Source organism: Mustela nivalis, assembly GCF_964662115.1.
Source record: "Mustela nivalis genome assembly, chromosome: 9".
Lineage (NCBI taxonomy): Eukaryota > Metazoa > Chordata > Mammalia > Carnivora > Mustelidae > Mustela > Mustela nivalis.
The window spans coordinates 113,414,216-113,437,874 of NC_139028.1; the positions used below are offsets into that span (position 1 = coordinate 113,414,216).

The 23,659-nt window shown below is 50.1% G+C and overlaps 1 long non-coding RNA gene across 1 annotated transcript; it reads left to right on the top strand.

Annotated features, from left to right (window-relative positions):
- Positions 1–18,163: 18,163 nt before the first annotated feature.
- LOC309840584 lies at positions 18,164–19,065 on the top strand. The gene is made up of 2 exons (XR_014298673.1): positions 18,164–18,342; positions 18,916–19,065. It is a non-coding gene; the product is annotated as an uncharacterized lncRNA (long non-coding RNA).
- Positions 19,066–23,659: the final 4,594 nt, after the last annotated feature.

The window sequence follows — 23,659 nt, forward strand, 5'->3', positions numbered from 1 at the left end:
CAGGACCCGTGGGCAGGAAGAGCTGCTGCGCCGGGCATGTGAGGAGTGGCTGGTTATATACACAGGAGTTGGGTAGGTGAGGACAAAGGGTTGTTCAGAAGGGCTATTGGGGTAAAGAAGACTGTCAGGATATTGAAGGCCTGGTTACTATCAAGCCAAGGCCACTTTCCCTCTGATGAGGCACTAACATAAAGACAATTGGGAGTCTCCTGGTGGAATGTTACATTCCTGCTATCAAACGTCCTTGTTAGTGAGATTTAGGTTTAGAAGAAATTTAACTTTATTTACTTTTCTTTCTACCTCCGCCTCCTTCGGTTTTTTATGGAGGGGAGGGTGACATTAGGGCTTGAGGAACTGAGTTATGTATCTTTGGAAATTGGGCTATTGATAAGGCAACTTCTTTGTTGTAAATCTCAAGGACATTTGTAAACCAAGAGAGACTCCTGCCTTGCAGGACTGTGATCTCTGCAAGTTAACTATTTGTTCTTCTTTTAGGACAGTCAGGGGTGCCTGTGGAATGTCACACATATTACCAAGGGGAGTGGGTGGAGAGGGGGTGCAAGGCACCAGCCCCTGCTCCATCCTCAGCCAGCCTCCTGCTCCCTCATCACTAATAGCCCTTGGAGGTCAGATGTAGTATTATCTCCATTTCATAGAAACCGAGGTTGGGAGAAGCTGGGCAGCACCAGCCGTGTATGGCAAGGCCAAAATCAAACCCAGATCCACTGCCTCCTAATCCTGTGTTCTCATTATGCCACATGTTCTTGAATTAGAAACCACAAGGAGGGGAAGACTGGGTGGCTCAGTCGGTTGAACGGCTGCCTTCAGCTCAGGTCATGATCCTGGTGTCCTGGGATCGCCCCTCAAATAAATAAAATCTTAAACTTACTAAAAAAAAGGAAAGAGGGGCACCTGGGTGGCTCAGTGGGTTAAACCGCTGCCTTCGGCTCAGGTCATGATCCCAGGGTCCTAGGATCGAGTCCCGCATCGGGCTCTCTGCTCAGCAGGGAGCCTGCTTCCCTCTCTCTCTGCCTGCCTCTCCGTCTACTTGTGATCTCTGTCTGTCAAATAAATAAAATCTTAAAAAAAAAAAAAAAAGGAAAGAAAGGGGTGCCTGGGTGACTCAGTGGGTTAAAGCCTCTGCCTTAGGCTCAGTTCATGATCCCAGGGTCCTGGGATGGAGCCCCACATCGGGCTCTCTGCTCAGCAGGGAGCCTGCGCCCCGCCCCCTGCCTGCCTCTGCCTGTTTGTGACCAATCTCTCTCTGTGTTAAATTAATTAGTTAATTAATTAATTTAAAAAGGAAAGAAAGAAACCAAAAGGAGGGATGAGACAGGGATTCTATGCCACGAACACAGGCCTGCTGGGGGAATCCAAGCACTTGAGTCTTCTCTCTCCTTCATTTAATCCCATCTGGGAAAGCCCTGTAAGGCACCAACAGTGTTTGCCTGGGCAGGAGACAGAGAGCTTATAAGGATTTTATATTTTTATTTTAGCCAGAGGCTTCCATTGAGGTTAAACAATAACTTTTTGTTTAACCCTTAAACTGTCCCTGCTTCCCTTCCCCCAGGGGACTCAAAAACAAGTCCCGGAAACCAGCTCCAGGTGTGAAGGCCAAGAAGAACAAGGCCTGTCAAGGCCCTCGAGTCTAGCCCTGACATAAGTACAGCCATCTTGGCAAGGCAAGATGGCACCTTGCACGGTAAGAGTGGGTTAGCATAAGAATGGCCATCCTGAAGGCCCGGAAGCCATTTTACTGAGCGTCCCTAACCAGCCCTCACAGCACACATAACTTGAGATAAGAGAAAGTAGCTAAAACCTGAAAAAACAACTTAATCATATACCACCAGGGTGGTTAGGCAGGCGCTGCAGGAACCAGATGTTAAAGAAAAACTTAACTTGCAGAGATCACAATCCTGCAAGATAGGAATCTCCCTTGGTTTGCAAATGTCCCAGTGATTTACAACAAAAAGGCTATCTCTTCACTGGCCCAATTTCCAGAGACAGATGGCTCAGTTCCTCAAGGCCTAAGGTCGCCCTCCCCACCATAAAACTGAAGGTGGCTGAGGCCAACGAAATGTAAATAAAGTTTAAATTTCCTCTAAACCGAAATCTCACTTAACCACCAGGATGGCTCCAGGGTGACACCGGGGTGGCAAAGGGTTAAACAAAGTTAAACTGTCAAAGTGGGGCACAAGATATGTATGTAGCTATGAAAAAGTGTCTTGAAAATGCTATATAAACCCTTGGCTTTGAGTGCTCGGGGTCCTTGTTGAAACCCCCTGCGCCGGGCAGATACTTGGACCCCAGCTAGCTGGAAATAAACCTCGCTGTGTGACTTGCATTATCGAGAGTGTTCTCTGTCTAATTGAGAGGTGGTCGACTCCATACCCTAACAGGCTCAACTGCTGGCCACTCCTGAGGACCTGAGGCAGATGCCAGCCTTTGGGAATGTCCCCACAGATCCTGTTTCCAGCAGGCAAACCACAGGGTTAAGGTGGGTAGAGGTGCCAGCCGCTCAAGATAAAACATCGGGCACGCTTTGGGGGCTTTGGGATGCTTTGGGGCGTAGCTGAAGCTTGGGGGTAGCTGGAGCTCCACAAACTAGCACTCGGCCACAGACTCCACCAAAGTAGGGTGACGAGGCAGCCCCAGGTTCTGTGTCTGAAGCAAAGAAACAACCACCTTCCTCTCAGCCACTGGTTTCCAAGGATGGGCAGAAACTCAACAGATGAAAGAACATTCTAGATGAGCAGCAAAGCAGAAGCAAAGGTCAGGAGTCTAGACTAGTGGGTTACAAGGCTGGAGAAGGGCTGGCCTCTGATGTGTCTGCTTCCATCTGTGAGGCTCCAGTGAGTTGTCTGAAGAGTTATGAAAAAACGTTTAGCTCACAAGTCTAACTCAGCATGGTGTATCTATTTTATTTATTAACAATAATTTGTTTTGCTGATTCTGTGCCAGACATTGTTCTAAATGCTTTATAGATATATTGACTTACTCAATTCCCATGTGAGTAGGTTCTACTACTCCTATTCTCAGAGGTAAAGTTCATGTGATTTGCCCATGGACATAGATTGTAAACCATAGAGCTGGGATCTAAATTCAACCTGGTTCCAAAGTCTGAACCATTATACCAGCTCAAGATCAGAAGTTTTCAGTATTTTTTTAAAATAAGCTCAGTAGGCTTTGGGTTTCTTAAGATTTTTATTCATTTGAGAGAGAGACAAAGAATGCATACAACCAGCAGGAGAGGCAGAGGGAGGGTCAGAGGGAGAGGGAAAAGCAAACTCCCCATTGAGCTGGAGCCCAACCCCAGGACCCTGAGATCAGGACCTTAGGCAAATGCAGACACTTAACCATTTGATCCACCCGTGTGCCCCCAAAAGTTTTCAATATTTAAAAGTCTATCTTGGGGGGACGCCTGGGTGGCTCAGTTGGTTAAGCAGCTGCCTTCAGCTCAGGTCATGATCCCAGGGTCCTGGGATCGAGTCCCGCATCGGGCTCCTTGCTCAGCGGGGAGCCTGCTTCTCCCTCTGCCTCTGCCTGCCCTTCTGTCTGCCTGTGCTCTCTCTCTCTGATAAATAAACAAAATCTTTAAAAAAAAAAAAAAAAAAAAAAAGTCTATCTTGGGGCGCCTGGGTGGCCCAGTTGTTAAGCATCTACCTTCAGCTCAGGCCATGACCCCAAGGTTCTGGGATCCAGGCCCACACTGGGCTCCCTGCTCAGCAGGAAGCCTGCTTCTCCCTCTCCCACCCCAAGACCCTGCTTGTGTTCCCTAACTCTGTCAAGTATATAAATTGTTTTAAAAATCTTAAAAAAAAAAAAAAGTTTCCCTGATTTTGGTTTTATGCAGACATACTCAACACCATGCTAAGGGAGAGTCCTATACTATTTCCTACAATCCTGCAAGACAGTGATTACTATTACCCAACTTTACAGAAGAGTCAAGCCCCAAGGGTAAATTCTGAGTTGGGACTCAGACCTAGATTTTTTTTCCTATGATCTAGGGCAAAACTATTCTGCCTTAATGCTCTGAGTATTTCTCTCCAACACAACCCCCCAGTGCTGGATGAGGCCTGAGGGTTACAACTGAAGGCCCTGCCAACTCAGGGTGGGCTGAAGGTCTGAGGTTCTGGGACCCACAGTTCCCGGGCAGCTCCATTCAGTGTCCCCCTTGCTCCTAGTCCAGGTGAAAAGAGGGAGGCCAACTGAACATGTAGCTCCTTTCAGTTGAGGCCACTTAGGAACTCCCAGCCTCCTCCTCCCTGGTTGGGACCTCTACATCCTGGCCACACCTGAGGCCCCTCGGTCCTACGGTTCCCCTTCTGCACCTTTTAGAGTTGCAGTCTCGTCTGACTGAGCCAGCCCGGCGACCCTGTCTTGCGCACTCTTTACCACCTCCTCTGCATCCTAACGAGCCCTGTCTGTGCTTAAACAGATGTCCATCTCGAATGAGAAAATGCAAGTTCTAGCGGGGCCTCATTGCTCCGAGGTCCCAACAAATATCTGGACTTTCGTCTCAGTGTCAGACTAAGCGGATCCCATCATCTGCCGCGTCCCAGAGGGTGCAAGGAAACCGGCTATCCAGCTCCACGAAACCGGTCTCAGCAAGCACGCCGCCATCTTGCCTACCGCCTCCGAGAACTTGGGCTCACCCAGGAGGGGCCCGCGCCTGCGCGGACCGCGCAGGGGCGTGGCGAAGAGAGAGGGTGCGAGGCCTCCGCGGAAGGAGCGAGGAGGCGCGGGGCAGTGACGCAAATGCGCCCCCAGTGGCGGGTGTGTTCGCGCCTCTGGTCTGTAGCTTCTGGATTCCGTTTCCACGGTGACGGCGGCGCGAGGCTGTGTCCCAGGTAAGATCCCGGTGGAATGGAAACAGGATTCCTGACGGACGGAGGGCGGCAGGGCTCAGGGGGACCGGAGAGCAGGGCCTGGGCTCGGGCGAGGTGTAATCCCCCTCCCCGTGCGTGTCCCCACTGTGGGCTCTGGTTAGCTCTGCCCCACCGTTCCCCTGGGATGCTGTCCCGCCCGCAAGTGTTCTCCGGGCCCACTAACTGTCCTGGGCCCCCACACACCTCTCCCTGAGTCTCGCAGCTGCTGACCTCACTCTTCTCTGCCTTCAAGGCACTGACATCCAGCGATTTGTGCGTGCGCGGGAGCTGCACACTCTTGAAGTGACCGGCCTGGAGGCAGTTGCTCGCATCAAGGTCATAGTGTATCCCTGAGCTTCCGCAACCCATGTGCCCTTTGCCTGGCTTCCCGTGACTTCCTCAGAGAACGTTCTTTTTTTTTTTTTTTTTTTTTTTTTAAAGATTTTATTTATTTATTTATTTGACAGAGAGAAATCACAAGTAGATGGAGAGGCAGGCAGAGAGAGAGAGGGAAGCAGGCTCCCTGCCGAGCAGAGAGCCCGATGCGGGACTCGATCCCAGGACCCTGAGATCATGACCTGAGCCGAAGGCAGCGGCTTAACCACTGAGCCACCCAGGCGCCCCCTCAGAGAACGTTCTTGACTCTCCCCTTCTTCCGTAAGCCCCTGTCGCCTCCCTGGAGGACCACACCACCAAAGATAAAGTCGTGCTTCTGGCAGGTTCACCCCCCCAGGATGAAGCCACTCTGGGTGCTTGTGGGGTAGAATCCCTGGCGACCCTGGAAGTGGTTGGCCGCGGGCTAGGAGGTGAGTGGGGCTGCAGAGGCCAGACTGGTGCCTCGGGGCTGTTTACGCTCCTTAGACCTACTTTGCTTTTAGCATGTCTAACGGTTTTTTGCTTTAATTTGCAATATCTAGAAGTCAGCTGATTTTGTGTGAAAATACAATATCTGGCTTTGCTTCAAAAATTGGGAAGCTCTGGGGACGCCTGGGTGGCTCAGCTGGTTAAGCGGCTGCCTTCGGCTCAGGTCATGATCCTAGCATCCTGGGATCGAGTCCCGCATCGGGCTCCTTGCTCAGCCGGGAGCCTGCTTCTCCCTCTGCCTACCACTCTGTCTGCTTGTGCTCACTCTCGCTCCTCTCTCTCTCTGACAAATAAATAAATAAAATCTTAAAAAAAAAAAAATTTGGGAAGCTCTGGTCACAGTGGGCCTGTGTTGCCACATACCAACAGTCCACACCAACTGAGTAGTGGCTGCTCCCTTTGGAAGGCTTTACTATTTGCTACAGTTTCTACTCTTCCCTCCTCCACTCCTCAAAACCAGTATCAGTTACCATTTATCATCAGGCTTGTGCTGTTGTATCTCTTACAGTAAAGGAACATGAACTCTCTTTATATACCTGTATCTCTGTCAAAAGTGGGAAAACGGGCGCCTGGGTGGCTCAGTGGGTTAAGCCTCTGCCTTCAGCTGAGGTCGTGGTCTCAGGGGCCTGGGATCGAGCCCCACGTCCGGCTCTCTGTTGGGTGGGGAGCCTTCTTCCCCCTCTCTCTCTGCCTGCCTCTCTGCCTACTTGTGATCTCTCTCTCTCTGTCAAATAAAATGCTTTAAAAAAAAAAAAGTGGGAAAACATAAGATGAATTGAGAGCATCGCATGTTTCAAGAAAAATCAGAAAGAGCATATTTCTTTGTGGATGTTAGGAATAGCCCTATATTGGGACATCTGGGTGACTCAGTCAGTTAAGCCGCTGCCTTCAGCTCAGGCCATGATCCCAGAGTCCTGGGATTGAGTCCCACTTCGGGCTCCTTGCCCCGCAGGGAGCCTGCTTCTCTCTCCGCCTCTGCCTGCTTATGTGTGTGCTCTCTCTCTCTGACAAATAAATAAATAAAATCTTAAAAAAAAAAAAAAGAATAGCCCTATATGTTTAATACATAACTAGTCTTTGTCTGTATCAAAAGAATACATGGTTTGTTCTGGTTTGTTATGAAACAAACCATAGTAAGAATTTTGACTGGTAAACAGAAAATATGCATGATGAAAAACATAATGAACTAAAAAAAAGAGGACTAAGCTTGAGGCACCTGGGTGGCTCAGTGGGTTAAAGCCTCTGCCTTTGGCTCAGGTCATGATCCCAGGGTCCTGGCATGGAGCCCTGCATTGGTGGCTCAGTTGGTTAGGCGACTGCCTTCATCTCAGGAAATGATCCTGGAGTCCCAGGATCGAGTCCCACATCGGGCTCCCTGCTCTAAAGGGTGTCTGCTGCTCCCTCAGACCCTTCCACTTCTCATGCTCTCTCTCTCTTAAATAAATAAAATATTTAAAAAATATAAAGGATATAAGATTACATTCAGTTCTACACATTGCAACTCGAACTATAAGACCAGACATTGACGTCTTGGTGCAGAAAAAAAGATGTCAGTTTTCTGGCTCCAAGTTAAAGGAATAACAGATTATGAACAAAAAAATTTAGTAATTAAAGATTTCTGTTTTTCAATGCGTATTTTAAAATTTTATCTTTGAGGGACGCCTGGGTGGCTCAGTTGGTTAAGCAGCTGCCTTCGGCTCAGGTCATGATCCCAGCATCCTGGGATCGAGTCCCACATCGGGCTCCTTGTTCAGCAGGGAGCCTGCTTCTCCCTCTGCCTCTGCCTGCCATTCTGTCTGCCTGTGCTCGCTCTCTCCCCCTCTCTCTCTGATAAATAAATAAAATCTTAAAAAAAAATTTATCTTTGAAAATCCAGTATTATAAATGTTATATGTTACATGCTTGCACTGTGGTTCAGTTAAAAAATTTTTGGGTTTTTTTTTCCCATTGGCATTTGATTTTTCATATACCTAGCCTACTGTGCTTGCTTTTGTAACTTAACTTGGCTACCCAACTTTAGTTTGAGACTTCTTCCTTACAGAGCTAGTTACCGTAATTAGTTTTTGTTTCATACGTGCCTCAAGCCAGAAAAAAACTCTCTATTGCTGCCTTAAGCAAAATGCCTGAGCTATAGAATTTCTGTGGATGCTATTTGAGACAAGTTGTGCAAGTTATCAATTTACTGCTTCTCAGCTCCAAATTCCTTCTTCGTTGTCTGCTCTCTAAAATGAATCTGGGCCCTTTAAATATCTCCTCTTTGACAACAGGCATGATGTGAAGCTTTGTCAGTGGAGGGCACTGGAGACACGTTGCAGAAGGAAGGTATTTTCCTTCCTGGTTTGCTGGACTCCTGCAATGCCCAGCCCTCAGCAGGGCCCAGAGCCAGCATTTCCCCCTGGTTTACCCCTAAGGGGAGCTTTATAATGAAATTTTTCTGCTGAGACACTTCCCCATGAACAGCTTTCCCCAGTACTTGAAAGGGGAGATTTCCAGCAAATTCTGCCAGTGTGGCACTACAGCAATTTCTCTGTATTTATTTTGTATGTCTTCTGCCGATCCGAACTGTGTCCTGTCCGGTGTGGTCTGGATGGCAGCCCTTCTGTTGGGAGCCTCTTCCACGGGCTCCTGAGCTTACACCTGGTACTTTAGAATTCCTACTAGACAGTTCGTAATTTTTATATGAAATCACTGTTGAAATTCTTGCGTGGTTTCTTCTGATTGTACCCTGACTGATATAGGCTCTATTTCTGATGTCTCTTGGGATTTCCCCCAAAATAAGCATGTTGGGATTCCAGGTGACAAAGAGGACAAATGTCCTGATATTCAGGCCTTTGCCTGGGTTAGCCTGGGTTAGCAAGTCACTTAATGGAAAGGCAAGATGTCTGGGACCCAGAGCACTTAATTAGTCATATAGACTGATATTATGTGCATAATCATGGGTTGTTAACTCACCACTGTTGTACTTCAGCTGTAACCTAACGATAACAGAAAAAAAGAATGGGCCGATTCAACAAGTATTTGTCAACAACATGTCATGTACGAGATCCTACTCTGATGCAGGCCAGTTCTGTCCTTTGTTCATTCCGTGACCTTGAACTGGTCACGTTGTCCCTGTGAGCTTCACCTTGTTCACCCATGAAATGACGCTATTACTACATGTATTAGTTATTTGTTAATGGTGTTAAAGTCAACTCAAAGTGTAGTGGCTTAAAATAACAAAATTTTTTATTTTTATTTTTAAAAGATTTAATTTATTTATTTGACAGAGATCACAAGTAGGCCAAGAGGCAAGCAGAGAGAGGTGGGGAAGCAGGCTCCCCACAGAGCAGGGAGCCCCATGCAGGGCTCAATTCCAGGACCCTGAGATCATGACCTGAGCCGAAGGCAGAAGCTTAACCTCCTGAGCCACCCAGGCGCCCCATAACAAATATTTATTATCTCACTGGTTTCTTCAGGTCAGGAATCTGGGAGGGGCTTCCTGGGTGGTTTCAGCTCAGTGTCTCTTTAGGAGGTCGCACTCCAGTTGACAGGTGTACCTGCGGTCATCTAGAGGCTTTGGGGGGGCTGGCGGATCCCCACCTCTCATGACTTCTCCAGGAAGGTCAGCTGCTGTGCTGCGAGAAGCCCCGGGGAAAGGGCCACGCGGTTGCAGTCCGCGTCTGCCGAGGCTGAAGTCAGCCGGAAGGCTCCTCTGGGCTGCATGTTCGTGATGGCGCGTTCACAGCACAGCCAGGGGCGCCAGTCTAAGCTGGGGGCACTGGGAGCTGTAGATGGCCTTCCCAGCACCGCAGTCTCAAGGTAGTTAATGACAGAATCTGACACAGTCCGTGTCTCCCTCCCTTGGCATTTCCTTTGCTGTCCTCTCGGCACGCTGGCCACTCTCTTAGCCTCCTTTATGGTCCTTGTTGGCCTCCCACATTCCGAACTTTGAGGCTCCTCAGGGTTCTACGCTTCTCCATCTGTATTTCTCTGTCTTTTTAAAATTTTATTTTATTTTATTTTATTTTTAAAGATTTTATTTATTTATTTGACAGAGAGAGATCACAGGTAGGCAGAGAGGCAGGCAGAGAGAGAGAGAGGGAAGCAGGCTCCATGCTGAGCAGGGAGCCCGATGCGGGACTCGATCCCAGGGCCCTGAGATCCTGACCTGAGCCGAAGGCAGCGGCCCAACCCACTGAGCCACCCAGGTGCCCCCAAAATTTTTTTTTATTTTAAAGATTTTATTTATTTGACGGAGAGAGACCTAGTGAGAGAGGGATCATGAGCAGGGAGCCTGATGCGGAAGGGAGATGCTTAATGTCTGAGCCACCCAGGCACCCCTCCGTCTATATTTCTTCCATTGGCGCACATTTCCTTGGTCTCCTGGCTTTAAATTAGTATTAATATGCTGCTAACTCCCAAATTTTTACCTCCAGCCAGACCCCTCTTTCCTAACTCCAAAATGGAGCTGCTGGTCTTTCTTCAATCTCCACCTACTGTAGTTGGTGTCAACTCAGACATTCTGTTTTATATACATGGGTATTAAATGGAGTCTGAGTTCTAGGATCAGAGCCACTAAAACAAGAGGTTACCATGGTGTAGCAGCACTGCTGCAGGGGGGCACTCGGCCTCCCGCTCAGGTCATGATCCCAGCATACTGGGATGGAGCCCCACATTGGGCTCCCTACTCAGCGGGAAGCCTGCTTTCCCTCTCCTAGTCCCTCTGCTTGTGTTCCCTCTCTCACTGTGTCTCTCTCTGTCAAATAAATAAATAAAATTTTTTTTTTAAAAGAAGAAGGAAAGTAACGGAATTCAAGGGGTACCTGGGTGGCTCAGTTGGTTAAGCATCTGCCTTCAGCTCAGGTCATGAATCTACCGTCCTGGGATCGAGTCCCACACTGGGATCCCTGCTTGGTGGGGAACCTGCTTCTCCCTCTCCCTCTGCCTATTACTTCCTCTGATTGTGCTCTCTCTTTCTGTCTGTCAAATAAATAAAATCTTTAAAAAAAAAAAGGGGGGGGGTCGCCTCGGTGGCTCAGTAGGTTAAAGCCTCTGCCTTTGGCTCGGGTCATGGTTTCAGAGTCCTGAGATCGAGCCCTGCATCGGGCTCTTGACCCGAGCTAATGGCAGAGGCTTTAACCCACTGAGCCACCCAGGCGCCCCAAGCACCAACATTCTATCAACCATGTTGATAATCAAATGAAATGATCTGAACACTACAACTGAGTCAGAGCTTGTCAGGTCGATAACGAAATCAACACCCAGCCACATGTTGCCTCTAAGAAACATACTTTTATTTATTTATTTTTTTTTTTTACGATTTATTTATTTATTTTACACAGAGAGAGACAGTGAGAGAGGGAACACAAGCAGGAGGAGTGGGAGAGGGAGAAGCAGGCTTCCCACTGAGCAGGGATCCCAGTGTGGGGCTTGATCCCAGAACCCTGGGATCATGACTTAAGCTGAAGGCAGATGCTTCATGACTGAGCCACCCAGGTATCCCAAGAAACATACTTTTAAGCAAACAGGTTAATGGTAAAGGAATGGGAAAAGATACACTGTACTAACAATAATAAAGAAAAAGAAGTCGCAGTGGCTCTGTTAATACCAGACAAGTTAGATTTCGAAGCAAAGATTATTGCCAGGGATGAAGGAGGTCATTCATAATGATAAAGGGGTCGATTCAGGGGCACCTGGATGGCTCAGTCGATTAAGTGGTTAAGCATCTGCCTTTGGCTCAGGTCATGATTCCAGGGTGTTAGGATCGAGCTCCGCATCGGGCTCCCTGCTTCTCTCTCTCCCTCTGCCTGCCACTCCCCCTGCTTGTGTGCTTCCTCTTTCTCTCTGTCTATCAAATAAATAAATAGACTCTTTTAAAAAAATGAGGCATATAGAACAGAGCAAGCTGCAGAAAAGGCCCCTCCATTAGCCACACACTGGTCCTTGCAGGGCAAGCCCTCTAGCTACAGAGCGTGGGAATCGAGTGAGTCATACTGTCCTCATCTTTGAGTCCGTGCGGAGTTGGGCAGGGAACGTGCTCCCCCTTCCCTCGCCCTTCAGTCCCTGCACGTCACCTGTTTCCCAAACTCACACTGAACTTCAACATCCAGACTCCCTGGCACCTGTCCGTCTTGTGACCCCCTTTCGTTTCTTTTGGCCAGGTCTGACTGTTTTGTCATGGTGGTCAGATAGATCTAGTATTTGGGTGGAAATAGTGCTCTGGAACCTCTCAGGAAACTGCCTGGTCTCTTACAGTCTGGCCTTCCGTAGCATGAGCATGGTCACAGTAACCTGTCAGGTTTGTTTGGTTTTTTTTTAAGATTTTATTTATTTATTTGACAGACAGAGATCACAAGTAGGCAGAGAGCCAGGCAGACGGAGAGGGGGAAGCAGGCTCCCCGCTGAGCAGAGAGCCTGATGTGGGACTGGATCCCAGGACTCCGAGACCACAACCTGAGCCAAAGGCAGAGGCTTTAACCCATTGAGCCACGCAGGCGCCCCACCTGTCAGTTTTTTTCAGCTAAGATTTTATGTGATAGAGAGCACCAGTGAGCATAGAGCGGCAGAGGGAGGAGAAGCAGATGCCGCACCGAGCAGGGAGCCCTAAGCTGGGCTCCATCCCAGGACTGAGATCATGACCTGAGCCAAAGGCAGTGGCTCAACCCACTAAGACCCCCAGGTGCCCATGAACTGGCAATTTTTAAACACTCGGGAAAACAGTTTAACAAGCATTTCCTGTTTTTTATGTACAATATACACCACTTTATCAAAGCGGAGTGAGAAGGCCTGTCTGGGAAGGGAAGCGTGCGGGAGGAAAGCAGAGCTTCAAGACAGAGCCACGGAGAACACCGGGTCCAGCCATGCTGGAGCAGAGACCGCCTCTGGGTTCTTTAGTTCCTCGATACAGTAAATCCGTATTTTTACTTAGGTTCTTACGAGGTGGGGTGGGAGTTTCAGGTGAAACTGAAGGAGGTCTGCTAGACCTAGACCTGGCCTAGCACCCTAGTGCTGACATCCCGTAGCTGGGCGACTTTGGGCAAGGAATAAAGGGGGATCGGGGTACGATTCTTGAGGGGGAATGAAAGGCCAGTCATAGACCCGGCCTGACTTTGAGGGGCAGGAAATCCGAATTCTAGATGGGCTACTTTTACTTTCTCTGAGGGCCTTGGAGCCAGGCCCTGCTCTCTCCGTCTCCCTTGCCAAGCACTCGGCTGCCCGCCTGGCTGAAGAGAGACTGAGGGCCGAAGGACCTGCCTCACTCCGGGGAGCCGGTGTCACCCTCCCCACACTGCTTGCCTGCACCAGCAGCGCTGGCTCCCCAGGGCGAGTGTGTCCCTCCAAGGGGCTCTTGGGGAGGCCCAGCTGGGACTCAGGACGCCGGACGAACGCATTCATTTGCCAACTGATGAGATGAGACAGACTGAGGAGGAGATCTCCCTCCCCAGCTTCCACTGAGTTCTAGTGGCTGCCAGCATCATCTCTGAGCAGAAGCCCCCTGGGGTCGGGGTTTGTGGCACCAGGACTTCCATTCCCGCACCAGACATAATCTCAGCTCCAGCATTCTGGAAAGCCCCTTTCTGGACACAGACTGACTTCCCGTCTTTGCAGCGAAGAGATGCTTCTCCATGGGCCCCACTCTGCTGGGCACAGGAGCTTCACAGTTCCCAGCTTGGACCCTTCCTGTTTGTAGGGGCAGGAACCTGAGCCACAGATCGGGCGGTGCCCACCCCCCCCCAAGTTGGCCATGCAGCCCCCGCCTCGCTCAGCCCCACACTCCCCCTCCTGGGCCTTCAGTCTCGCCCTGGTCAGGGTTCTACCTGCAGAAATGTCATCCCACCTCCAGACCAAGTCCTCTGCCTGGACCTGCCCAACTCCTCTGCCACCTCATCCTTCCGGCCCTAATTAAAGTCCACCCCTGTGCTCATGACCCTGTCCCTGACGCAAGTTCCCAGAGCGCCCTGGTGGCTCAGCCTCGCTTGCCCGCCGCAGCCCAGCTACTTATGGATGCACTGGACTCTCCGGAGGTGGCGTCTTAACCCAACCCGAAAGCAAGTTCCAGAGACATGCTTAAAGTGGGTAAGAAGCCACGTGGAAAAACAGTGCTGCTGCCTCCGAGGTGTTCACGTGTGTGTATTTTCACTTCTTGCCACATGCGTCTCATTGTTTATAGAACGTAGGAAATATGGGATGCCTGGGTGGCTCAGTTGGTTAAGCAGCTGCTTTCGGCTCAGGTCATGATCCCAGCGTCCTGGGATCGAGTCCCACATCAGGCTCCTTGCTCCGCAGGCAGCCTGCTTCTCCCTCTCCCTCTGACTCTGCCTTTCACTCTGTCTGCCTGTGCTCGCTCTCGCTCTCTCTCTGACAAATAAATAAATAAAATCTTTAAAAAAAAAAAAAAAAAGAACGTAGGAAATATTACAGGCCTATAAATATTACAGCCTTTTGTTTTAATTTTTTTTATAACGGAACCTTAATAACTTTCTATGTAAAGTCTCACATGTTTCTTAAATTTATTCCTAGGTATTATATAGCTTGTGTTGCCATGTGAGCAATTAAAAAAGAGTAAGTTAGGTCTCAGGTACCAAAATCGACCTCCAGTCCTAATTTTGAATGAGGAAAAGCAAGCTGCAAAACAGCTCCAGGATAGTACCTTTTATGGGAAAAAGAAGTCCCGTACTATGAAGTGGTAATACATTTCTATATGGGTATATACGCACATATGTTAAATAGAAGATGTGCGTATCCACACATATATGAAGTCTACGTACATATGTGAGTGCTGTACACACACATGCACACTGTTTAGCAGATACATGTATGCATATAGACATACAGAGTATGTATAATCTGAACATTGATCTCTATGTATATATGGCCGAATAACAGTGGTCAACCTTAGGGCGGGCCTAGGATGGGAGGTGATGGTCTGAGGGACTTTCACAGTACTGCTCAAATTTTATAAGTATCCATGTACTTAATATTTCTAAATACATAAGTCATAGGGTAGAGCCAGGAGGCCCGAGGTGGGGAAGGTGATGTTCCAGGTGACACATTCTTCCTGCCACAAAGTGTAATTGGCTCTGACCACCGAGTCAGGTTTGACATCCTGATGGGACAAACTCCAAAAGCGTCACAGTATACAATTTCCAAAGCTAAAGGCATGACCCTTCTTATTATAGAGTATGAGTCGGAGACCACATAATGCCTCAAGGAGGGTAGCCTCAAGGAGGAAGAGCGAGTTCAAAGAGAACTGGAGGGACCTAAGTATTTAGAGGCCTTAAAAAAAAAAAAAGTGTCCTGGGGGCGCCTGGGTGGCTCAGTGGTTTAAGCCTCTGCCTTCAGCTCAGGTCATGATCTCAGGGTCCTGGGATCCAGCCCCGCATCGGGCTCTCTGCTCAGCGGGGAGCCTGCTTCCCCCTCTCTCTCTGCCTGCCTCTCTGCCTACTTGTGATCTCTCTCTGTCTATCAAATAAATAAATAAAAATCTTTATTTAAAAAAAAAAGTGTCCTGGTGCAACTGCTGAGCTCATACCAGTGGTTAATGACCTACACGGTAATAAAACCACGACCTCCAGCTCGTCTACCTGACAGAAACTACTTAGATCCTATCCATCTACTCCTTATCGAATTAATATTGGCAGTCGTCCTTTTGCCTTATTTCCAATTCTGAATAACTTTTTAAAAAAGATTTTAGGGGCATCTGGGTGGCTCAGTGGGTTAAGCCTCTGCCTTTGGCTCAGGTCATGGTCTCAGGGTCTTAGGATGGAGCCCGCCATGGGGCTCTGTGCTCAGCAGGGAACCTGCTTCCCCCCCTTTGCCTGCCTCTCTGCCTGCCTCTTCCAGTCCGCGATGAGAGAAGAATTAGGCACAAACAAGTCAGCTGCCAAAGACTGGGCGCAAGGGACAACAGTCGAAAAGGACTGCTGCCGTGAGCAACTCCACAGTCTCACTTTTATTGGATAGAAAACAATAGCCAACAGAAGGATTGATGAAGGTCAAACGTTAGTCACGTCTTGCAGGCAAGCAAGGAGAAGGGTAAGGTTTCTAGTTAACCAAGCACATTCAAAGGACTCTTAACAACGAGCACTTCTGGGAAGCGAAAGGAGCGACAATGAAAAAGGGAAGCAGGAGTTTCCGTTCCACCCTGAGCTGACCGGCCGTTCCGGGTGCTCTGCTTCCCGGAAGCAGGCGGCCTTCCGCCCTGGGCGGCCCAGGCGTTCCCGGCTGCCCAGCTTCGGTGAAGGGGAGACATTCCGCCCTGAGCGAGCCGGGCATCCCCAGCTGCCCAGCTTCATGGTCGTACATCGTCCTCCTCCCCAAAGACCTGTTGCCAGTATATGTATTTCTTAAGGCCATATCTAAATGTGCTTGGCAACTAGTAAAAATCCTCCAAGGGTTACAGTTTGAGTAACAAATTGTTCCGAGGGGCAGCAGCACTGCCTACTTGTAATCTCTGTCTCTGTGTCAAATAAATAAATAAAATCTTTTTAAAAAAGATTTTTTGACAGAGAGATGGCAAGAGAGGGAACACAAGCACGGGGAGTGGGAGAGGGAGAAGCAGACTCCCTGAGCAGAGAGCCTGATGCGGGGCTCAATCCCAGGACCCTGAGATCATGACCTGAGCCAAAGGCAGAGGCTTAACCCACTGAGCCACCCAGGTGCCCCGAATAATTACTTTTTAACAGAGGAGTGTGTTACTTGACCCCTTCTCTGAATTTTCTGTGCGGATCCAGACCTTTCCCAGTTAGCAATCTGAGCTGGGTGGAAAGCGGACTGATCTGAACTCTGAACTCTGAGGACGCAGTCCCTGGGCCTGGTGCCACCAGCACCCTTGTCTTGAGGCCTGAGGGGGGCCCCAGGGAGCAGGAATGAGTAGGCTGTTCCTCAGGTCAGGGAGCCCTAGGGCAGGACCCTTACACCCATGTCTTCAGGGAGGCTGCAGGGCTGAACTGGGATCTAAGGACAAAGGAGACTCCTGTGATTGGGGAAGGGGTGACAGGCGAGCCAGGAGCCCCAGGAGGAGCCGGAGCAGGGGAGAGGCAGCCAAGTCCCGAAGGGCCTGTTGTAACCACAGAAGCCTGAGTTTATTCAAGAAGGCCAAGGGTGGGTCTGGACCCAAGACTGGTTTTCAAAAGTTTCCTAAAGGCAAATGATCTGGGGCTCAGGGGAGACGGGAGGGGATACCCCAAGGAAAGAACCAGGAGAGCCCCGGTCCTGGGGAGGTGGCCCTGTGGGGACTGTGGATGAGCAGAAGGGGAAGTAGACAAGACAGCCTAGGCAGGAGTGGAGGCCCTCCTTGGAAGGGGGGGAGGGCATCAGGCTGAGGAAGCAGGGACAGAGGCCCTGCCTCACTGTCTCCTTTCCTGGGGACCCAGGGTGCTTTCCAGCGCCCTTTCAGCCCTGCATCCCAGCCCAGATCCCGTTTCTGTGCCTTTTTGGATTCGGGGCCACAATACTGGGGAAAGCGCTTTTAACAGACCAGACTGAGCCCAACCAGGAGGAAAAGCTCTTCTCCAAGGCAGAGGCCCACACAGACCCCGGAGTTCCTTCCGGCTGGGCTCCTCTGCCGCCCAGCCCAGGGACTCCCAGAAGCCCCAAGCGTTTGTTTACCAGAAGAGTCACGTGAGGCGCTGCGGTGACTGAGTCACACCGGAAGATCTGTGTGGGGCACCGGGGTCGGAGCCCGGTCACCCTGCGATCTTCGCTCAGGGCCCAGCAGCCCCTGGAGGATGGGCAGGGCTCTCAGTCCGGCTTCTCCCCTTCCCAGGGTCTCTGTCCTGGCCTTACAGATTGGGACACGGGGGGTGGGGGAGTAGTTCCAGGCAGGGAAGGGGGATCTAGGGCCGAAAGTGGCTCTAGAAGGAGCAGCCTGGGGTCCTCGCACCATGCCGCTCATAGCTGGACGGATGGGGGCTGGGTCGTCAGGAGTGACAGGGAGAAGAGTGTCCCAGGTTGGGAGAGAGGATGGGGGCAGCATTCTGGGAGGAGCACTGTTGGGTGGAGCACTATTGGAAAGACCTACGATTCTGTGCCCAAGAGGTGGAGATGGGGGAACATGGGTCGCCCGAAAGGTTGTTTTTACTTTCTGTCCTCCCGCCCACTGCCAAACGGCGTTCAAGCCCTTGCTCTGCCTTAGCTGGGGCTGGCATCTCCCGCATGGTCCCGCGCCCCACTCTGCCCCCTTCCCATCCTCACACCGGCCCGCGGCCTTCCAGGCCCGCTCGCAAGTCCATCCCGCCTACCGGCAAACCCCTTCTCGCCCCAGCCAGTGCCCTCTCCGCCCGGTTCTCACTTCTGCCCTGCGCACATTCCCTGCCAGTTCCGACCCGGGCGCTCTGACTCCCCCGTGCCTTTGCACCCGCTGTTCCCGGCACCCAGCCCCACCCTGGGCCCAGCCCCAGAGCAGTCCCTTCGGGAAAGCCTCTCTAGGAACGCCTGCCAGCACCCCTCTCGGCCCCACTTCCTTTCGGGCCTCCCCGAGGCCCAGAACCAAAGCGTGTGCGAACGCCCCTGGCACCGGGCCTGGCACTTGGCGCTGAAAGGGCCTCAGGGTTGGGAGCCGCGCGGGGCCAGGAGCTGAGTGGGGCGAGTCACTCGGTCACCGTGGGAATCAGGTGCCCAGGGACGATCGGTGTGTGTGGTGGGGGCTAGGGGACAGGGCCCGAGAGCCTCGCGGCCCCCTATGCTGGGTCTGGGGTGGGGTCCGGAACTGCGGCCTGGCCGGTGCCCGCTCCCGTCCTCCGCGCGCCGCCTCCCCTCCCCCTTCTCCCCTCCACCTCTTCCCCTCCCCCTCCTCCAACCTTCCTCTTCCCCTCCCCCTCCTCCCTGCTCCCCTCCTCCCCCTTCCGCCGGGGCGCGGGCGTCCGCGGTCTGAGCTCATTGGGCGGTGACGCGCGAGCTCCAATTACGGGCCCCGCGTCACTCCCGGGAGCCGAGCCCGCTGGGGACGCTCGCAGCCGCGTCAGCTCCGGCCGCCCCCGCCCGCCGCCCGCCGCCCGCCGCCCCCCGCCCCCGAGCCGGAGCAGCGCGATGGGGAGGCGCGGGCCGGGCCTTCCGGGTCCTGCTCTGCTACTACTGTCTTTTTTGTTGTTGTTGTTGTTGGTGGTGGTGTGTGTGTGTGTGTGTGTGTGTGTGTGTGTGTGTTTAATTTATCTTTGGGGGCGCCTGGGTGGCTCGGTGGGTTAAGCAGCTGCCATCCCCGCAGGTCCTGCTCGAGGTCCGTCCTGCAATCGGACTGAGGCTGGGGTCTCTCTCGGGGGAGCCTCCCCGCTCAGTCCGGAGCCTGCCTTCCCTCTGCTCCCTCCCCACACACTTGTTCTCTTTTTCTGTCTTAAATAAAAATTTTTTTTAAAAATTTGTCTCTTTATATCCACCTTTTGCACAAAGGACTGGAGTCAGCTTTTAGGGGGAACTGGAGTCAGCTTTTTAAACAGAGTAAACTAGCCAGCTAGGTATTTCAAAGTTCAAGCAGGGTTTTAAACCTGGGGGAAAAGGCATCCGAGTTCCGGATCACTGCCAAAGTTGTGCCTGAATTGTGACTTTGAGCTCTTGGGAGCCTTACAAAAAAGGGAATAAAATTTGCTACATGGGATGGATGCCTGGGTGGCTCAGTTGGTTAAATGTCTGCCTTGGGCTCTGGTCATGATCTTGGGATCCTGGGATGAGTCCAGAATCAGGCTCCCTGCTCCTGTGGGGAGTCTGCTTCTCCCTCTCTCCCTCCCGCGCCCCCCTCCATGTACTCTCTCTGTCTCTCTTGCGTGCACAAAAACAAAATCTTTTTTTAAAAAACTATGACATGATTTGTTTTGTGCATAAAGAAAAAGTGTCCCAGTTCCTCAGGGAAAGTAAACTTTTTGCTGGCACTCAATGTGGAAGAACTTTCTCGCACAGGTCTTCATATAGGGATGTGTCCTTGTGGATAGCCTCTTTCCCAACCCAAGGCGTTGTTCACAGAGCCTTGTAGCATCCACAGGGAGCCGGGTACCAGGGAGCTCAGCTTGAGCTGCTTGGCAGGGCCCAGGAAGGAGTTCCTAGCTAGACCCAGGGCTGCAGCCTGGAAGTAAAGACTTCCCTTCAGAGCAGGGTGTCTTCCAGCTTTTTGGTTTATATGACTCACAATTTTATTTCATTATTTACTTATTTCATTTTTTTCTAACAATTTTATTTTTAATTGGATAATTTTCAATACCACCTATAAAATATTCCTGTAAAAAAAAAAAAAAAAAAAGAGAGAGAGAGAGACAGAAAAAGGAAGCCAGATTGGATTCCAGCCTTTAGATCTAATCACCTGTTTACAAGAAATGCAGAAGGAACAAAAGAATATACCACAGGGATGTGATCAACAAAATCCATAGTGTGGAAAATTCCAAGGGCAAACCCAGATCCTTCAGCAAATAACTTACACGGGAAAAAAGGTGGGAAGTGAAACCTACAGAGTTCAAGAGAGTCTTAAGAGACACATAATCAAAGGAAATGTGTAGACTCTGTATAAATCTCGACTAAACTATCCAACTGCAAAAAATTTGAGACAAGCTGTATATTTGAAGATGAGAGAAGTATTGTTGATTCTTTTAGTGTGAAAATGCTAATATAGTTATGTTAATTTTTTTTAACAGATGGATTTATATGATGTCTGTGATTTGCTTTAGAATAATTGAGGGCTTGGAGGTATTGGGGCATTGGGAAACAAAAGTGGTCAGGGGTTAGTCATTATTGAAGGGTAACGTCGGGGCTCATTAAACTATTCTTATTACTTTTTTATATGCTTGAAATTTTCCATAACTGGGGCAGCTGCCTAGCTCAGCTGGTAGAGCATGTGACTCTTAATCTTGGGGTCATAAATTCAAGCCCCACGTTGAACATAGAGTTTACTTAAAAAATTAAAAAGTAGGGGCACCCGGGTGGTTCAATGGTTAAGCCTTTGCCTTCTGCTCAGGACCTGATCTCAGGGTCCTGGGATTGAGCCCTGCATCAGGCTCTCTGCTTGGCAGGGAGCCTGCTTCCCCTTCTCTCTCTGCCTGCCTCTCTGCCTACTTGTGATTTCTCTCTCTGTTAAATAAATAAAATGTTTTTTAAATATTAAAAAATTAAATCTTGGGGCGCCTGGGTGGCTCAGTGGGTTAAAGCCTCTGCCTTCAGCTCAGGTCATGATCTCAGGGTCCTGGGATAGAGCCCCACATCCGGCTCTCTGCTCTGCAGGGAGCCTGCTTCCTCCTCTCTCTCTGCCTGCCTCTCTGCCTACTTGTGATCTCTATCTGTCAAATAAATAAATAAAATCTTTAAAAAAAAATTAAATCTTGAAATTTTCCATAATATACTGGCATAAGGTTAGTTAACTTTCCCTAATTAGCCACCATTTCCCAAGCGAGAACATTACAATAAAATAGCTACCATCTGCTATCACCATCGTTTCATCAGAAAAATGATTTTATAACACTGAAAATGCAGAAAGGGCTTAATCTCTGAAAAAGGCCAGTCTTTTTTTTTTTTTTTTTTTAAGATTTTATTTATTTATTTGAGTGAGAGAGAGCATGAGTGAGGAGAAGGTCAGAAGGAGAAGCAGAATCCCCATGGATCTGGGAGCCCGATATGGGATTCGCGATTCCGGGATCATGACCTGAGCCGAAGGCAGTCGTCCAACCAACTGAGCCACCCAGGCATCCCTGAAAAAGGCCAGTCTTAAGACAGATTGGATTTTACTTTCTGGAATAATCATTGTAGACACTACCATGGACTGTACTGGTCTGTGGGCCCCAGCTTCAAACAATCCTTCCCAAACCTCATGTTTTTCAAAAGTTGGGCTCAAAGCTAGTGGACAGGCCATTTGAGGCTGTATGTATTTGCTCTGTGACTCGGGACGACTGTCACTCATCTCCTCTAGGCCAATTTTTCTCTCAAAGACTCTGTGTTTAACCTTGAAAGGTCCTAAAAAATCTGGTGTAAACTTTTACTATTATAGATGGGAAAACTAGAGCCAGGAGAAGAAAAGTGACTTTCTGCCACTTAAGCGCAGGCCCTAGAGGAGAGCCCAGCCTTGTGATTCCTAGTCCAGCGTTTTCTGGCTCCCCCCAGTGTTCTGCCTACTCTGAATTGGCCTGTGTCTATCTTTGTTTGAGTTTGTACCTGGAAGGATAGCTGTATGGACTTGATGCCAGACCACCAGGCTTTAAATCTTGGCCTTATGGCTTGCTGGCTGTGTTACCCTGGGGCCTCAGTTTCCTTATCTGTAAAATGGGTAGATGCTAGAATAATGATACCTTCCAAGGTTGTTTTGAAGGTTGAGCTAACACATGTGTGATGCCTGCTACACTGAACGTGCTTAGTGTTGGGTAGTTGCCTGTGTTTTTACCTTCTGTGAGGATGAGGAATTCCACAGATTTTATGTGGAAAGCAGGCAGGACTTCAACTTAGGATCATGGAATGTCAGGACTAGAAAGGGACTCTCGAGACCATCTACACAAGAATCCTTTTACAGAAAGAGAAAATGGGTCCCTGGGGACTATGTGAGCTGCTAATGGTTCCAGAAGGCAGTTAGTGACAGAAGGGAAATAGACTCCTGAGGGGTCCCTGGGTCCTTAGGTTCTGGGCTTTGCTAAGCAAGTCTGTGGGGCCCCCAACTCTACCTTGCAGGGTCCTTCTGCACTAAGCTGATGTCAATACCGGTCAATGAAAGACACAAAGCGACTGTATGGAGCCTTACAGTTTACAACAAGCATTTGCAAGCTTGGTCCTGTGGGAGCCTTACTCCAGCCCTAGAAGTAGAGTTCTGGAATGAACGCCCCATTTCATGAAGAGAAATCAAGGCCCCCAGGGGTAGAATAGTAACCAAGGCCATAAGGAGAGGTTCAAAAATTCCTTGACTACTCTGGAAGATGAGGGATTTCTTGTTCAGAAGAAGGTTCCTGTTCAAAAGAAGGTTAAGTCAGTGTAAAATGGCTGACAGTCCCTCTGCCTTTGGAAAAGTACTTCAGCTACAAAGAAGTCAGCTAACTCCAAGAAGGGCAGAAAGGAAATCGGTTGCTATGACAACATCGTTGGCGGCCTATTTTCCCCTTCCTCAGGTTCAAAATAACAGCTTCCAGTAGGTTCCGGGTACAAGGGGGTGTGGGGGTGGGGAGAGGTCTGACTCCAGCCCAGCAACTGCCCTTGGCCAATCTCCTGCCAGATTCGGTGGCAAGAGGAAGGTGGCAGCCAATCAGGAGGCCTGGAGATTGTGTCATCGTCCAGGAGCCAGTCTGGAATAACCAGAAACAGGCGCACACGACCGTTTCCATGGTGACCTCCCTTAGCAACCTGACTAGTCCACTTTAGGAGCGCTGGAAGATTCCATCAGGCTAAGGCCTGATTTTGTTACCTTCTCTGCCTCCTTCCTGTTCCAAGGCAGGGATGAAGTCACTGTGGCTGTTTAACCCTTTCCTGGGATGTGCCTGGCTCCGGTCAGACCCTAGGGCCTGGGAGGGGGGCTGCGTGCCATGCATGGTGTTTGGTGCTTAGTGCTGCCAGGGAGGGAAGTTGCTGGTCAGTAGTGACAGCCACCATTTATAGGGCACACCTTTGAGCCGGGCACTGTGCTAAGCGGCTGACAACCCCACAACCATGACAACAGGGTGCTACACAGATCATTCCTATTTCACTGAGGAAAAAACTTGATTCAGAGAGGTTAAGTAACTTGGTCAGGTCACAGAGCACCAGCAGCACGTGGAGGAACAAGACTTGGACCAAGTGAGCAGAGCTCTTGGGGCCATTCTCTTCATGACTGCTCTATACAATGCTTGCAGTGGGGCAGGACCCGACGGGGGTGGGGCAGGACATGGGAGGGAAATATCTGTGTGTCTTCAGGGGAGTTTTAACAAGGAGGGTGACATCGAGGTTGCGTGAGAGAACAGGGAGGAGACATCTGCTGGTTCTAGAACACTCCAGTTCCCAGCCGAGGGCTGCTGGGCGAGACC